At 37.2% G+C, this 17,767-nt stretch overlaps 1 protein-coding gene across 1 annotated transcript in view; it reads left to right on the forward strand.

Annotated features, from left to right (window-relative positions):
• Positions 1 to 349: 349 nt before the first annotated feature.
• Positions 350 to 17,767, forward strand: part of LOC128664085 (NAD-dependent protein deacetylase sirtuin-3) — a 77,803-nt gene continuing 60,385 nt past the window's right edge. Inside the window, exon 1 of the mRNA XM_053718767.1 lies at positions 350 to 368. The gene's annotated coding sequence lies outside the window, so the exon portion shown is untranslated. The remainder of the gene's footprint in view (positions 369 to 17,767) is intronic.

The raw sequence follows: 17,767 nt of genomic DNA on the forward strand, positions 1-17,767 counted from the left end.
ATGCCATGAATAATACATTGTACTAAATGTGAAAAGAGATAAATTAGAGCAGAAAAGTTTCTGATTGTATTGCTTTCTCAAGTGATGCTACCTGCTCTGTATTGTGTAGTATTGAAAGATTAAAGCTATGAGAAAAGGCTAACTGCATGTGAACTACATACAAGTTGGAACTGCAGCTATTCTAATAATCATATTTTACTGCACTTTTCATTTTACTCCTAACTTAGCCCAGACAGTGAGGTTTCAATAGGAGGGAGGAGCACATACAGAGGGTGGGGAATATACTGGTCAGTGCAGGGCAAAACTGGGACATAGATGCTTGTGATCTGGGAATAGACAGACTTCAGCCACTGGGTGTAACTGAGAAGGTAAGATGTTTTCTCTCTCCCTCCTATATATGATTTGTTCTTGTCTTGAATAATATTTTTGTTTTTATGCTGGTGGAGGCCTGTGCATTTACAGAAATGTAGGTTTTGCCCTTTTCTGCCAGTAAGCAATCTGCCCATTGCACAAAAACTATTTAGGTGCATTTTCTTAGCATGACATGTTTATTTTCTTCCTCCAATGAGCATAAAACTAAAGATTTGTGTCACTCACATATTAGGCTTGAAATCCCCCCTCCCCTTATTCATTCCAATTGCTACTTCACTTGTCCTCAGTGTTAAATTGTTCTCTCAGTTCCCCTATATTATGGCAACTCTATACCCCTCCCCCATTAACCACCAGTCCCAGCTTGGCTACCCTAATAATCTATACAGTAGTCTTTTTTTTTTTTTTTTTTTTTTTTTTTTTTTTTTTTTTTTTTTTAGAGGGCTCTCTTTATAACTTCCTTATCTATCCTTAACCCTATATAGTGATCTCCAAAATTGTACTATATTGCCTTGCAGCATCCTCCTAACTCCAAGATGACACTTTCAGCAACAACTTGCTGCCATGTTTTCCCATCCCCCACCCTTGGTTAAAGCTCTCCAAAAACATTTGGGTCTTAAGTGTTATGGTTCTGTATATTTTTTTATTATGTGTCATAAAAGTATTATAAAATCTATATTTAAGAACTGACTTTTCAAGCTTCTCTACGATTATAGGAAGCAGAAGCAGGATGGTACTGTACTGGTAGCTAGGTGGGTTACCTATAGGAAGGCCTAAAGAGAAATACAGGGTTTATATTGGCCTTTAGTAAGCACTTACTACTACTATTATTATTATTATTATTATTATTATTATTATTATTATTATCTAATTAAAATATATAAAATGTGTATATATAAATTTTGTTTTTGAAAAAATCCTTTTTGTACATGGTTTTTATAAAAGAGCTGATGATAAAAAATAAAAAGTCAGCTTTGTCGTTGATGTGGTAAAAATGCTATCTGCAGTGTCATATTTATATTTTTGCCAGGACATAAAACTCACATCAACCTTGTGCGTGTATTTCATACATACGGTTTCATGGCTTGTAATCATAAGGGAGGATAAGATTAGGCCTGGTAATGTTACATTAAACAGTTGGTACACGGGGGGGGGGGGGGTCATGAACCTGCGCTATAGGTGAACGTAAAACTCTGGCTGAAGGAAAATCTCAAAGATGATCAATAATAATAAAACTAACTGTAGCCTGTGGTCATTTAAATAATTTCTGTTCCTCCTGGGGATCCCTCTTGGGTCCTGCACCACAAAGGGACTTTTCTGTCACCCTTTTTCCCCTTATTGCTGCTACTTCCCATTTGCCAAGATCTGGGACCTTTACTGTTAGTATTTCTTTCAACTGATTGTTTATGCTTTATTCTCTTCAGACCTACACATTCTAATTAGTATATTTTATCATTTCCATGCTACTGGTTTACAAAAGGTTAAAACGTTGCAGGTAACAGACTATTTTTATGACTGTAGGCTAAACCTGATCTGCGGTTATAGTTGTATAGTTTACAAATCATTAAGACCCACCCTTTAAAGGTGAAGTGTGTGTGTTTTTTTGTTTTTTTTAACATTTAGTCGTATGTACTTCTGTACATGTAAGTGTTGTTTTTAGTTAAATAATTAGCCAAATACCAGGTGTGTGAGGTTAAAAAAATAAAATATATATATATATATATATATATATATATATATATATATATATATATATATATATATATATATATATATACAGTATATATATGTGTGTGTATATTTAAGGAAAGAGTTCACTGAGACGTCTGTTCCTCCATTTTGAAAATCTACTCATTAATTTACAAGAGGAAGGGTTCAGTCTGGTTGTTTTGCTACAAAGTAGCTTGTGTTGCACTTGGTTGCAAGGAGGATATATGAGCTACTTAACAGGAAGCAGATGGTAAACTGCATGCTTGCTTTAGTGCAAGGTTTTCTAACTTTATTTTCATAAGATCACTAGCAAATACCACAGGTTTATATATTTGTATTTACCCTAATCATAGTATGTTTATATTGTTTAGGAATTGTCACCTTTCTTGGGACAGGGGAGGCAGCCATACTAATTAGCATACTAATTACAGTTGAATAAATAATAATACTGCATCATTTAGAAACTAAAGCTGTTGGGGCTGATTTTAAACTATTGTTAGATCATAAGAAGTTTAAAATATACATATGTTTCTCCATAATCATTTATTTCTATAATTATATTATCTACTTGGACTATTAAATTACTGTAAATATTATATATATATATATATATATATATATATATATATATATATATATATATATATATATATATATATATATATAATTATTTTTTTTTTTATTTTTTTTTCAAAAAGGAAACTCCCACTTTAATTCCGGTTTGATATTTGGAATAACTAAGTATATAGGGAAATTATACCCATACGGAATGCATAATGAACTTAGGGAAAAAAACTTATTTGTGTCTGGCCTTTCGTACACTTTTTATCTGGATAATTTAAAGGGACCTTGTAGTCAAACGTTTTTACTGGGATATTAAAGGTCAACAAATAAAATGTTTGCCCTTTTCATGTAGAAATATGGGTACTTCTATTTTTAAACTAGCTGGAAATAGAGGTTTATGCAAAATGCATAGCTAGTTATTCATCACTAGCTGATGGAGGGGGGGTCCCCCAAAAATAAGAGATAAGAAACAGTAGGTGTATTAAGCACTTTAGTTTATGCTAATATGCTTGTGATTTCTCTCTAACCATCATCTATGACACCCAAATTACATTTATCTAACAACTAACACAAATTTCAGCTAAAACAACTATAAATAGTATATACTCAAAGTGTTGCTTAATACATAAAGGCCATTTAAGTATGGAAGTGAGACAAAGGACAGTAGATTTCACCTAGGCAAGTGGCGGCCATATGTTTACTGAATGACTAAAATATTTCTCTAGATTGGTTATTGATAAAGCAGGTCAGTGAATGAGAGGCATTAAAAAAAAAGGGAAAAGAAACCATATGTAATCTATAATTTAAATGAATATTGCACTTTCTTAGTCTTTGAAGATAGTAAAGTATTTGTTTGGCAGCAGGCACTGGTAATGATTAAAACCTTATTAAGCATGTTACACACTCCCACCCTTCAAATTTTCAATGGTGGGGGGTGTAATATTCAATGTAGAAAATATTTTGGGATTGGTTACAGATTTACTCCTCTGTTAGGTGGCAATCTTTTTTTATTTCTAGTCCAGTTATGCATATAAATAATTGGGCTGCACCCTAGTGGGAGGAGCTAATGTATGGGAGGGGACCTCTCCTTATATTAATTTACCTGGACAAAGTAGGGCATTTTTACTTCTGTCTGGAGGATTTGGACAGGGATTTAGCAGCAGTGATAAGGAGAAATTTTAAAAAAAAAATGCTCATTAACATCTGTACTTCCTTTTTAAAATTAAATTCCTTATTTTTCAGTAGCTTAATGGCTGCAAGAATTTCATTCACTTTGCTTTTCCCATCTGTGTTCAAGCCTTTATGCCCACCTCTTTATATATGTATAAAATCCTAAATCATAAAGTCTCTACTTGCCAAATCCAGTATGTTTCTATAAATAACCTTATTTACCCCCACCATTTATTAGTATTCATTTATTCTGATCTTTGGATAACCCTAAATGACACCCTGGGATTAGGTTGCATTTAAAATAGCCCATTTTGTTGCCCCCCAAAACAAATATAAAAAAAAAATCCTAAAGCTTTACAGATTACTACCTTATCCCATACGTACACTTGGTATCCTCTACATTCTGTTTGTTACAAATCTTAATTTTTTTTTTTTTTACGTGTTTTTTGCTTTTAAACTAACTTTATGTATGTATGTATGTATGTATGTGTGTGTATATATATATATATATATATATATATATATATATATATATATATATATATATATATATATATATATATATATATATATATATATATATATATATATATAATTTTTTTTTTTTTTTTTTTTTTTTTTTTTTTTTTTTCCTATATTTATTTATGAGTGGACTAGTAACTTTTTTTGCTCTGGGCTACTAGGTTTTAACCCCTGACTAGTAAACCATAGTGATATTTTCCTTCCCGTGTGTGTGTATGTCGTCTATCTTAGGGTCTCTCTAGATTTCTAAAATGTTCAACTTTTTTGGAAACTTCTTACTGGCTTTAAACTGGTGGTTTCTATGTTTTTTGTAGCATTAAACACTGACTGAAGTGTTTTGCTCCTGATAATTTTTATTTCTAGTGACATTTGGTATACTACCTGGGCTTCAAATATTTGTACTTGTTTTCCGGTAAACATTAATGGGTTACTTTGAATGTATATCTAATTTGGCCTACTGCAAGAGGGAGGAGCACAAAATCACAAGGTGGAGTCTCCAGCTGGTATATACTGCTCAGTTCAGGGCCAAACCAGGGCATATACTTCTGTGATAGTGTGATAGACTGGAATAGAAAAGGAATTTAGCTACAGGGTTATCAGGTAAGAACCTCTAAGATCTTCAATCTAGCTCAAGCAATAAGGAGCCAAGTAGTTTATACATCCAGCCTTAGAGACCTCTTCCCCTTTTTCTTTCTTTTCTTTCTTTCTTTCTTTCTTTTCTTTTTTTTTTTTTTTTTACAACTTAATTTCCAACTTAATTGGTAAGGTCAGCAAAACGGTCATCCTTTCGGTCATATCCTTCTTTATTCCGAAGCCTCTCATTTTTGTCCCCTCCCACCACACACACACACACACACACACAATTCTTATACGCACCTAGTTGTCCCCCTCATAAACCCTAAGCCCATTCAGTATGCTTATCAAGCCCTAATTCTAAATTGCCAATATCTGGGGCTCCCCCAAGCATTCTAGGGCTGTCCTCAAATGATCCTTTAAGGTGCTTTTTATCTATCAAGAGTTCTGGGGTATCAAAGATATTCTCCCTAAATCCTTCACGCTCGTATACAATCTCAATCCTAGGTGCTTTAACATTACCTTGTCAGATCATATTCCTGGTTTTCCTTTAAAATGTGTTTTATTTTTCCTCACACCAAATTCTTTTGATACCCAAACTGTATTATATCACTTATTCAAAATCTAGGGTAGCTCTATATTACCCATTCCCCATACAGGAAAAAAATCTTAAATTTAAAATGGTGACTTTTATTGTATTGATTGGGATTATATATTTTTTTCTCCTAACCAAATGTATTAGAATTTTATATTTTTATATTTGTACTGCTGAATAATCAAATGTATAAAATTAACATATAAGACATAGAGGCTGAGTATTGGCTAAATGCATCCTGTGTCCTCTGTAGTCAGGCCCAAGGAGTAAGGGGTAAAAAAAAAATCAGATTTTTCAATAGTTATTTATGTATTAAGTATATATTCTTACTTTCCAACATACCTTTAAATTGATAACTGCAGTAATACTTCACTGTACCATAAGAATAGATAAGCTAAGCTTGCAAGTGAATATAACGTGGGAAGAGGTAATTGTTTATTTTTTTTATGTCTACAATGGGGCCTAAAAATTCCAGATAAGGACTTTTAAAAAAAAAACCTGACCCCCAAACTCTGAGTCCCTTACTATTTTTCATATTATGTTAATTAGCCCCCCCGAACTACTCAAGGAATGGAGTTTTAAAGGGTATTGTTTGTTTGCTTTTTTTTTTTTTTTTTTATAATCTCCTTCTTTTGAGAAATTTTTTCTCCCACTGTTAAATACCATCTTTATATGCATTTATTATTTTTTCGTTAAATGTTTTATGAGTAATGCAACACAGGGATTATATTAAAATTCAATGACTAGTTTCCTAATGAAACCCATATTCCTCCATTTTGAAAACCTAATCTCTCAGTATGCATGTTGCCCTATATATCTATTTATTTTGGGGGGGATACCCGCCATGTTAATTTAGCATAAATAGTTATACAAAATTATTCTGAAAGTGAAGCAGATAGGAGTTTAAACGTATCTATCTGGGTGGGAGGATGTGTTTTAATTGGGGGAGGGGAGGCTGTGTTTAGCTTGCACTGAGGATGTCTGGGTAGTGTATCTATGTGTTTGTGTGTTTTGTTTTTTTTTTTGTTATTTATTTATATAGGGTTGCATAGTTTTGTTAAAGGGACAGTGAACATAAAAATAATGTTACATAATTCTGCACTAGATGCAGAATTATGAACATTATTTTAGCGACACCTTCAAAAACAAAAGAGATGTTAACCTTCCGCTTCTCGACAGCCTCTTCTGGTTCTGTGTTTTATTTAAAAGCACTTCACAGGCATGCTGTGGGAGTGAGCTACATTTAGTTCAATGCAGTAAATTTTGAGAAAAAAATAATCTTAAGAGTCTGGCGAGGAATGGAAGGTAAGTATACATTTCGGGGGGTTAATTTTCACCTCTTTTGCTCGGATAGTGTGCAGAATTATGTAACATTATTTTTACATTTACTTTCACTTTATAATTTAGGGTAGATATAGTTGGAACTGGAGCTATTATCATATATTGGGGATATATCTATACATTTACTCCTTGAATAATTTCTTTAAATTGGCGAAATAGTTGCTTGTAAACTGGGATTAGACAGGGTTACTGAGAAAATAAGATATTCTTTAAATCTGTTCACTTCTAAAAGTATTTTAATGCAAAACTATTATACAAGGAGAACAGAGTTGAAGGAATTTATCCTAGCCAATACTTGAGACATATACAGTTTCATTATCCTCAGTCTTAGTCTCATAACTCTCCCTGATTCACCCTCAATATTAAGGTACCCCAAAATGCCCCCTTCCTCCCACAATCTTATGCCTACCACAATTGACACCTTACTTATCCTCTGTCCACTCAGGACCACTCAAGGCAAAATTAAAGTTTCCAATATACTCCTATTATCAAAACGTACACATTTCTTTTTTTTTTTTATATGCAGATTGAAGCTCCAGTTCCTTCTGAGCATGTGCAAAAGTGTACTGTATATATGAGTATACATTTTGCGATTGGCTGCTATCAAATGATACAGGGGAGGGAATCTGCATTAAATTTGAAATTTGCTAGAAAATATGCTACTGTTCCTTTTCAAATTCAAAATACAGGTACAAATCCTCAAATCCGGAATTCCTAAATTCTACTGTATTTAGTCATCTTTTAAAGGAGCAGTATACTGTAAAATAGTTTTTTTCCCCTTCATGTATTTCTAATGACTTGTTATACCAGCTGCAGAATATAAAATGTATGTGAGATTTTCAGCTTTATTTATGTATATGAAATAGCTGGTTTTGTGCTTTAAAACCACAGCCTATTACAATGGGTTGAGCTTTCAGGTAAAATCAGATCTCACTATGTTATCACTTTGTATACACACACTTGCTTCCTTTATCTTATATTTGCCTGTAAACCAAAGCTCAATACTTTAGAGAGAACAATGGAATATTTTCATTTTATTAGTTATCTCTTCTACACCCCAACTGGAGTGTAATTTCTTCTGCTGGCCTTGTTTACATTGCCTAGAATTAAAGGGACCATCTACTTCAGATTTTTTTTATTGTTTAAAAAGATAGATAATCCCCTTTTTTATTACCCATTCCCCAGTTTTGCATAACCAACACTGTAATACAAAAATACTTTTTACCTCTGTGGTTACATTGTATCTAAGCCTCTGTAGACTGCCCTGTTATCATATTTTTTTTTATTTTTTTAGGGTGCCTCACTGACTTCATTGGCTCTCCATATTTCTAGTGGGTGTACCCGAAAAAGTACTATACGTCTAAGCTTCTTACTCCAAAAATGGTGCTTTCAGGCACCACTTATCATATTGTCCCACCATGTTGCCCCCAACCCTCACTCAGAGAAAAAACTTTGATTATCGCTCTTATTTTACATTTGGTTTTTGATTGTTTTTTTTTTTTTTCTGGTACTGTATTTTGTCTCCATCACAAAGATGTAGTTTTAAAACTTATTGAACATTTTATATGTTAAAGAATTGGCTTCTCACGGATCCATTCCTGATGATTATAGATAGGAATTGCGGTCAGAATTAAGAACTGGTAGCTGGGTGTTGGCTATCTACAGTATGAGGATTCTAGATATATGGATAGTGAGTAGAGCGCTGGATATACAGGGGGGAGGGGATACCACACAACTTACAATATGAAAAGATCCTTCGTTCTTTTAAAAAAAATAAAAACTGAAAAAGGTGGGAGTAAGTAAGCTAAAGGTATCCGATGATAATACAAAATATGTACTTTATCCTTGGTATATATAAACTTTTCAATAAATGATGTAAAATATAGAAGATTAAATGTCTCTCTATAGAGATGTGAGTATATTAGCCCCTAATGAGGTATTTAAACTAGACTAACTAGGATGCTGTTATGGGTGTTATGTTTAGCTTATATGCAACTCTATGATTTATTTCTATTGCATTTGTTTCCTGTTTGGCATTTCCTGTTCCTGTTAGTTCTATGCGAAGATCATGGCTTCTGTACACTAATGCTTGTACTGTCATTATTTACACCACATGAAACGTGGTGTCAGAAGTAACTGAATCTGCGCTGTTTCTACACATCTGATGCTAAGAACTTGCCAGTCTTGCAGTGAGAGACTTTAGAGCTGATTGTACCTCCTGTAGCAATCACAGTCCTGTGCTGAAAGCTGAGGACTGGAAGCAAGAAAACCAGCACCATGGCAGCTGCTAAAAGCATTCCACTGCCTGAGGCAATGAGGGTGAGTGGGGATTGCAGCAGTAACTGGGACAACTTCAGAGCTGAGTTTGAGGATTACTCCCTAGCCACAGGGTTAAATGAGAAACCTGCAGCAGTGCAAGCAGCTACACTGAGGAGGGTGATGGGCAGTGAATGCCACCATGTTTATAAGCATAATTTAAACCTCACAGAGCAGCAGAAGAGTGACACTAAAGCCATCCTAGATGCATTAGAAGCTTTTTTCAGACCTTCTAAAAATGTCATATATGAAAGATATATATATATATATATATATATATATATATATATATATTTGGCAGCTGCAAGCAAGAAAAAGGTTAACTTTGTCACACGGCTAAGAGAAAAAGCTGCAAGCTGTGAGTATGGCTCTCTGAGAGATGAACTTATTTGTGACAAAATAGTTCTAGGTATTAATAGTGAAAGCACACGCCGCCGCCTATTGAGGAAACATGATTTAAACCTACAAGCAGCAATTGAGATATGTCGCACTGCAGAACTTACTGACAAACATATGAGAGCTATGGAGCAGGATAAACAGACTGACAGTATCAATGCAGCCTCCAAGCAACAGCTAAGCTTGAAGAACCACCAGCAAAGGTTTCAGCACAAAAATCACCTACGCAACTCGCCTATGAGCAAGCCTGCATCCTGCAAGTACTGTGGCAGTGAGCATGTACGAGAGAAAAAACAGTGCCCTGCTTATGGGAAAATCTGTAGAGCATGTGGTAGACTAAATCATTTTGCTGGAGTATGTCTGTCAAGTAGAATGGAAGCAAGAAAGATGCACACAATTGAGAAAACGTCAGATTCTGAGGATGCACATTTACATAGCACTGCGGTGGTTTACTCAAAAGAATGCATTGGTGCTGTAAAATCTAAGGGCCAAAAATGGTTTGTAAATCTCAGACTAAATAATATATGCCAGCTGGACTCAGGTGCAACATGTGATGTCATGAGTTTAAAAGACAAGATGAAACTGGCACCTAGGGTACCTCTTTAGCCAAGTAGCACTAAATTGAAGTTGTATTCAGGGGAACTAATGGATTCATTGGGACTTTTCCAAACAGAATGCAGCATACGTGAAAGTATTCACAAACTTGAGATTGTTGAGGCCAATCAGAAACCGCTATTGTCTGGTTCAACATGTGAGCGCCTGGGTCTGATGCAGTTCACCATTCCTGCTGAACTACACAATGTTGATAATCAGCCTGCATAATCCCTGACTAGGCCACTGACAAAACAGCAAATCCTAAGTATCTATAATGATGTGTTTGATGGCCCAGTAGTATCTGTTCCAGGAGAGGTACATTTTGAACTTGATCCTAGCATTCCACCAGTACAATGTGCCAGTAGTCATTAAGCCGCAGGTCAAAGCACAACTGGATAAGTATGAAGCTGAAGGGCATCTTACTTCAGTATCAGAGCCTACGGATTGGATAAGCAACATGGTAGTTATTAGGAAGCCTGAGAAGATCAGAATTTGCATTGATACCAAGTTTCTGAACATGGCCTGAAACGGTCACACTACTTAATGCCAACACTTGACGACGTTTTGCACAAACTACCCAAAGCACAGGTTTTTACACTTGTTGATGCAAGGGATGCCTTTTTACAGTGCAAACTGGATGAAAAGAGTAGCTACATGACCAACTTCTGGACTCCTTGGGGCAGAAAGAGATGGCTGAAACTGCCATTTGGAGTCTCTGTAGCACCGGAGGTGTATCGGCGAAAGCAGCATGAACTATTATGTGGGCTCCACGGAATTGAGCCAATAGTTGGCTGTGGTAATACAGATGAAGAAGCTGAGCATGACCATGATGAGAATCTAAAAGCGCTACTGGATCGTTGCAGGCAGGTGATGCTGAGACTCAGCGTAAAGAAATTGCAGTTCAAGGTGCAAGAAGTTTGTTTCCATGGACATATCCTGTCCTCACAAGGATTAAAAGCTGACCCAGATAAGATTAGAGCCATTGTAGACATGCCACACCCTGGTGACGCCAAAGCGGTACAGCGTTTTATTGGCTTTGTCACATACCTAGCAAAATTCATGCCGCACTTGTCTGAGGTGTGTCAGCCATTGAGAAGACTTCTGGACAAAGATGCAGTTTGGCACTGGCTTCCCAAGCATGACCAGGCAGTGGAGGAGATAAAACGCTTGGTCACCGCTGCCCCAGTGTTGAAATATTATGATGTCACAAAACCTGTCGCAATACAAAGTGACTCAAGCAAAAATGGCCTAGGATGTTGTCTATTGCAAGAAGGTCAGCCAGTTGCATATGCGTCCAAAGCTCTTTCGTCAGCCGAGCAGAATTATGCTCAAATTAAAAAGGAGTGTTTAAGCATTGTGTTTGCTTGCCAGCGTTTTCATCATTATCTTTATGGCCGGGATACAATCAGAGCTGAAATTGATCACAAACCGCTAATAGCGATATTCAAAAAGCCCCTTTTATGTGCTCCCAAGCGTTTGCAGAGCATGATGCTTACATTGCAGCATTACAACCTCAATGTTGTCTACAAGCCAGGATGTGAAATGTATATCAGTGATACCCTGAGCAGAGCTACAATGGATCATGTGGCACCCGGAGGTGAGCATGAGCATCATACAGTTTGTTTGCTGCAACAGGAACAAACTTTCTTTGCTGAAGTCAATCAAGCGGACTATCTAAATGTCACAGATCAGCGGCTACATCAGCTCATACAGCACACAGAGACGCAACTTTACAAGCACTGAAGTCTATTGTTCTGATTGGGTGGCCAGATGAAAAGGATGCAGCACCTGCAATTGTGAAAGAATATTGGTCCTTCAGAGATGACATCGGCGTACAAAATGGTATCTTATACAAAGGTCCAAGAGTCATAATACCAAAGTCACTTAGAGCAGAGATGTTATTACGCATACACTCAAGTCACATTGGGGGTGAGGCATGTTACAGACAAGCTCGTGATACTCTTTACTGGCCCAACATGCAAGGTGAAATCAAAGACTTTGTCAGCAATTGTCCCACTTGCAATGAATATGCACATTTGCAACAAAAAGAAACCATGATGTCACATGAGATACCTACACGTCCTTGGCAGATCGTCCGTATAGACTTATTCAACTACGCAGGAAAAGAATATCTGATTTTAGTTGATCATTACTCAGACTTCTGGGAAATTGAACTTCTTCCTGACTTATCCACTGAAACTACAGTTAAGAGGTGCAAGACTCAGTTTGCACGTCATGGACAACCAGATAAAGTGATCTCTGATAACGGCCCTCAGTTTGCAAGCTTACAATTCAGGAAATTTGCCACTGAATGGGAGTTTGAGCATGTGACTTCCTCACCACGTCATCCACAGGCTAACGGCAAAGCTGAATCTGCTGTGAAGATTGTTAAAAATTTAGGCAAGAAAGCACAAAGTGATGGTAAAGACCCGTGGAAGGCCATCTTACATTGGAGAAACACTCCAACCGAGGGCATGGATAGTAGTCCGGCACAGACTTGATGTCAAGGAGATTAAAGACCTCCTTACCAGTTGCCAACAAGCTACTTGAACCCTCTGTGATACATGGTATACCAGAAAAGTTATGACTTAAGAGGCAAGTGTTCAAGGCACGATACGCCACATCTGCCAGAGATTTGCCTGAATTGAATATTGGGGAATGAATCCATATGAAACCCCTGCCTGGAGATCGAACAAGTCGTTGGAGAATGGGTACCTGTCTGCAAAAATTTGCACCACGCTCTGCGAGTGGCTGAGCAGCCTGATTCTCAATATCCAGTTGACAGACCAGACTCATCTGATATTATAAGGGCACACTCACCCATTGGCAGTAAGGAATGTACAGAGGTGATGCCACAGACTAATATTAATGACAGTCCTGAGCAAGCAGGTATACCTCATGGCAGTCAAGCACAGAGCATGCCAGCAAGTATTGAGAAGAGCCCATTAACCTCAGAGAGGGCTAAGAAACTCTTTGTACAAGGAGATCCAGTCGTCACCTGTAGTGGCAGACATTCACAACCGCCCAAGAGACTTAACCTGTAGAATGTGTTATTACAAGGATTCATCCAAATTTCACAATGTTGATTTATTAACACTAAAAGAGGGAGATGTTATGGGTGTTATGTTTAGCTTATATGCAACTCTATGATTTATTTCTATTGCATTTGCTTCCTGTTTGGCATTTCCTGTTCCTGTTAGTTCTATGCTAAGATCATGGCTTCTGTACACTAATGCTTGTACTGTCATTATTTACACCACATAAAACAAATGCCTAAAAAGAAAAGCCTAGATATATCTGTGTAATACCCTGAGGGTTAAAGGAAATATATATCAATAAGATCAGACAAGTAGATGAATATTTGTACACTACAAGAAGTTTAAAGTATCCAACACTGTTATACTTTTGGTTCCCTTAGATGTGATTGTCTCATGTGTTCTACCCCTGGGCCTCCCTACATGACCCTTTTTGTCCCTATCACAGCCCCTATTCCAAAATCCATTCTGCTACCTCCAAAGTATCCTAGGACCTAGGGTTACTACCCTTTTGTCCACCCCTAAAAACAAGACAGTATTTCTAGCCCTGGGTAGTTGTGAGATTTGCATATAGTACTTGGATATCAGTTGCTCACAACTGAGAGTCTTTTGTGCCTAGACAGGATGCACAGTAATAGTATTCTTATTTGTCTTCTATATTATGCATGGCTTGCTTACTGATATATTTCATGTTGTACTCATCTGTATATCTGATCAAAGTTACAGTGCTTGACAAATGTGTTTAAAAATTAGCAGCCAGTAAGAAAATGTAGGAGCCAGACTGTTGTATTTGTATATAGAGAATAACCCAAAAGGTTAGGAGCCAGGGGTAAAATTCTAGGAGCCAGTGGCACTGCCTACCAGGCTCCTGGGTTTGTCGAGCCCTGCTGTAACACCTGCTAATAGGAAGGAGCAAAAGTACAGGGTGAGGGCCCAATATAATATATCATGAATATATTCCCTTGCTTTATCCTGGCCTGTATATAGTAACCCTTTTGAGTTATATATATATTTTTTCAAGTTCTCTTATATGAAGCTAGTAAATCATACTCAATATCTCCTAGCTAGCTCAAGAAATATAGGGTTAATGGCTTTATGTGTCCTATCTACCCAATCGGCTCCTTCCTATAACTACTTAAAGCAGTGATTTTTAACCTTTTTTTTGCCGTGGCACACTTTTTTACATTAAAAAAAATCCTGTGGCACACCACCATCCCAAAATTTTACAAAAATCACACATTGTAGCCTAATAATAATATATATATATATATATATATATATATATATATATATATATATATATATATATATATATATATACACACAAACACACACATACTGTATGTATTGTGCTGTTATGCCATGCCTCCTACAAACTACCCCTGCACTGGGAGTAAAAAACAAGCAAAGTTTAAAAAATATGTCACACTGTTGTCAGTCTGCCGTGGCACACCTGAGGATCTCTCACGGCACACTGGTTGAAAAACACTGACTTAAAGGGACCCTCTACTCCAAAATTGAATGCTTATAACAATGAAAATCCCCTAAAATTCAGTAATCAAATGTTATTTCCAGATTTCGAATGTTCATAATCAGATTGAATATCTACAATCGAAAGTAACATTTGATTTAACAAATACTATTCAGAAGTCCAACAGTTCATGTGGTAAGGAATTTTAGTAAATTGTTACATAATAGAAACAAATATATCAATTGGAATATTTCTATTTTGAATATTGCATAATTTGAATATTACATTGAAAGAAAGCATGAGAAATACTATTAAAAAATATATTCAAATTGAATTATTAAAAAAAAAACTTGAATATTACAAGAAAGCATTGGGAATACTATTACATTAAACGAATGTTTGAAAGTTGTACAAAAATTTGAAACAAATGTGTAAAAATGTATTTCGTTTTTTAAATCTTACAAAACATTTGCCTATCCTTAGTGATTGCTTTGTATGTAAGCTTCTGTAGACTACCCCCTTATCTTAGTTCTTTTGTCAGGCTTGCATTTTAGCCAATCAGTACTGAATAAATATCTCCACTTGAGTAAGCACAATGTTATCTATATGACACACATGAACTAGCGCTGTCTAGTTGTAGAAAACTGTAAAAATGCAGATATGATGATGAGATAAGAGTCAGCATTCAAAGGCTTAGACATTTAACATATGAGCCTACCTAGGTTTAGCTTTTGACAAAGAATACCAAGAGAACAAATCTAATTTGATGATAAAAGTAAAATGAAAGTTGTTTAAAATTGCATACCCTATAAGAATCATGAAAGTTTTTAATTTTGACTAGGCTGTCCCTTTTAAAACCATAGGCTTCCATAACATTTTACAATATATCCCCTCTCTCTTTGTAGGGTGCACAACTGCAATATTGAGAAATATGTTAGTGCAGAGTTAGATGAGTGAAATGTTAGGTAAGTTAAATTAATTTTTTGAGTTGGGTGGTAGGCTTCCCTTAACAGAAAAGTCTTCAGAGAGCATTTAAAGGAAGACAGCACGAGAGAGAGTGTTCCGGAGGGTAGGTGCCGCACAACAGAAGTCCTGCAGTCTAGCATGAGAAAAGGTGATAGTCGGGGCTGCAAGGAGCAGGTTGTTGTTGTTGTATCTTAGTGGGCGGGCTTTTTGGAGTATACTTGTTCATTAGAGAGGATAGGTAGAGGGGAGCGGCGTTGGTGAGAGCATTGTATGTAAGGGTGAGAATTTTGAATTTAATTCTGCTGTGAATGGGGAGCCAATGAAGCAGAGAGGTGGATCAGCCTGGCAGAGGCATTTAGGATGGATTGAAGGGGGGAGAGGCGGGAAAGAGGAAGGCCAGTAAGTAGGTTATTGCAGTAGTAAAGTCTGGAAATAACAAGAGTGGATTATTTGCTTTGTGGTGTTAGTGCTCAGAAAAGGGCGAATCTTGGAAATATTGCATAGATGGTTGTGGCAGGATGTAGAAAGCGATTGGATATGGGGGATGAAGGATAGATTTGAGTCAAGTATAAATCCGAGGCAGCGGACTTTGGGCAATGGGGAAATGGTGATGCCATCAACAGGGATAGAGAAGTCAGCGTAGAGCTTGAAGGGGGGATAAGGAGCTCAGTCTTGGACATGTTAATCTTTAGCTGGTGAGAGGCCATCCAGGAAGAAATACCAGATAAGTAGTCGCTGACATGAGAAAGGACAGAGGGAGAGAGAGCAGGGGGGGGGGTGGAGAGGTAGATCTGGGTGTCATCAGCATAGAGGGGATATTTGAAGCCATAACTGGTAAGTTTTCCCAGTGAGGAAGTATAAATGGAGAAGAGTAGAGGACCCATAACACATTCTTGAGGTACTCCAACAGACAGAGGCATTGGAGAGGAGTCGTCAGCAAATGACACCAAAAAAGATCTGTGAGAAAGATAGGAGTGAATCCAGGAAAGAGCAGTGTCACAGAGGCCAAAAGAGCTAAGGGTCTGTAGGAGGAGGAGGTGGTGGTCAACTGTGTCGAAGGTATAGAGTAGTGGCCAATATTTTTAGCAGAGAGACGATAGTAACCTTGGTAAGGGCAGTCTCAGTTGAGTGTTTGGGGCGGAATCCAAATTGCAGGAGGTCAAGCAAGGAGTTGGTGGACAGGAAGTGGGTTAGGCGATTGTAAACAAGTTTTTCAAGGAGTTTTGATGTTAGTGGGCGGTAGCTTTCAGGAGAATTAGGGTCGAGGGAGGGTTTTTTGAGTATGGGAGTGACTTTTGCGTGTTTGAAAGAAGATGGGAATGAGCTGGTAGAGAGAGAGAGAGGTTGAAGATGTGAGTAATAGCAGGAGTGAGGGTGGAAGACAGGGAGAGTATTAGATGGGAAGTGATAGGGTCGAGCGGGCAGGTAGTGAGGCGTGAGGAAGATAGTAAGGAAGAAACTTCATTCTCAGTGGCTGGATTGAAGATGCAGAGGGAGTAACTGGGCCTGTTATTGGAATATTGCAGGTTGGGATTAGGGTTGCCACCTCAGCCATGTTTTCCTGGACACTTATGAGTTACACATGCTGCAGGGTGTGCAGGGAGGAACATGTATTGTGTTTCTAGACAGCACTATTTATATTCCACCCTGCAGCACGTGTAACTTATAAGTGTTCTGTATTTTAAGGGATGGGTGGCAACCCTAGTTGGGATGTTGCTTCGGATAGTACGTGTTTAGTTTAAAAAGTAGTCTGCCAGGTCTTGAGCACTAAAGACAGATCAGGAGGGGGGGAGGGTTGGAGCAGGTGTGTAGAGGAGAGAGTTAAAGGTGGAGAAGAGTCGTTTTAGGGTTTGAAGAAAGAGTAGATATGAGAGAAGAGAAGTAGGTTTGCTTGGCTAAGTGAAGGGCAGAAGCGTATGAACGAAGAATTGGCTTATAGTGTATGAAATCAGGTTCAGAGTGAGTTTTCCTCCAGACAAGCTCAGCAGTATGGGAGCATGTTTGCAAATAGCGTGTTTGCTGAGCGTGCCAGGGCTGTAACCAGGGCCGCCATCAGGGGGTGACTCCTATCAGGGGCCCCATGAGCAAGAACTAAAAAAAAAATTTTTTTTTTTTTTTTTTTTTTTTTTTTTTTTACATTTTGGC

This window comes from Bombina bombina, chromosome 6 (genome assembly GCF_027579735.1).
Source record: "Bombina bombina isolate aBomBom1 chromosome 6, aBomBom1.pri, whole genome shotgun sequence".
NCBI classification, from domain to species: domain Eukaryota; kingdom Metazoa; phylum Chordata; class Amphibia; order Anura; family Bombinatoridae; genus Bombina; species Bombina bombina.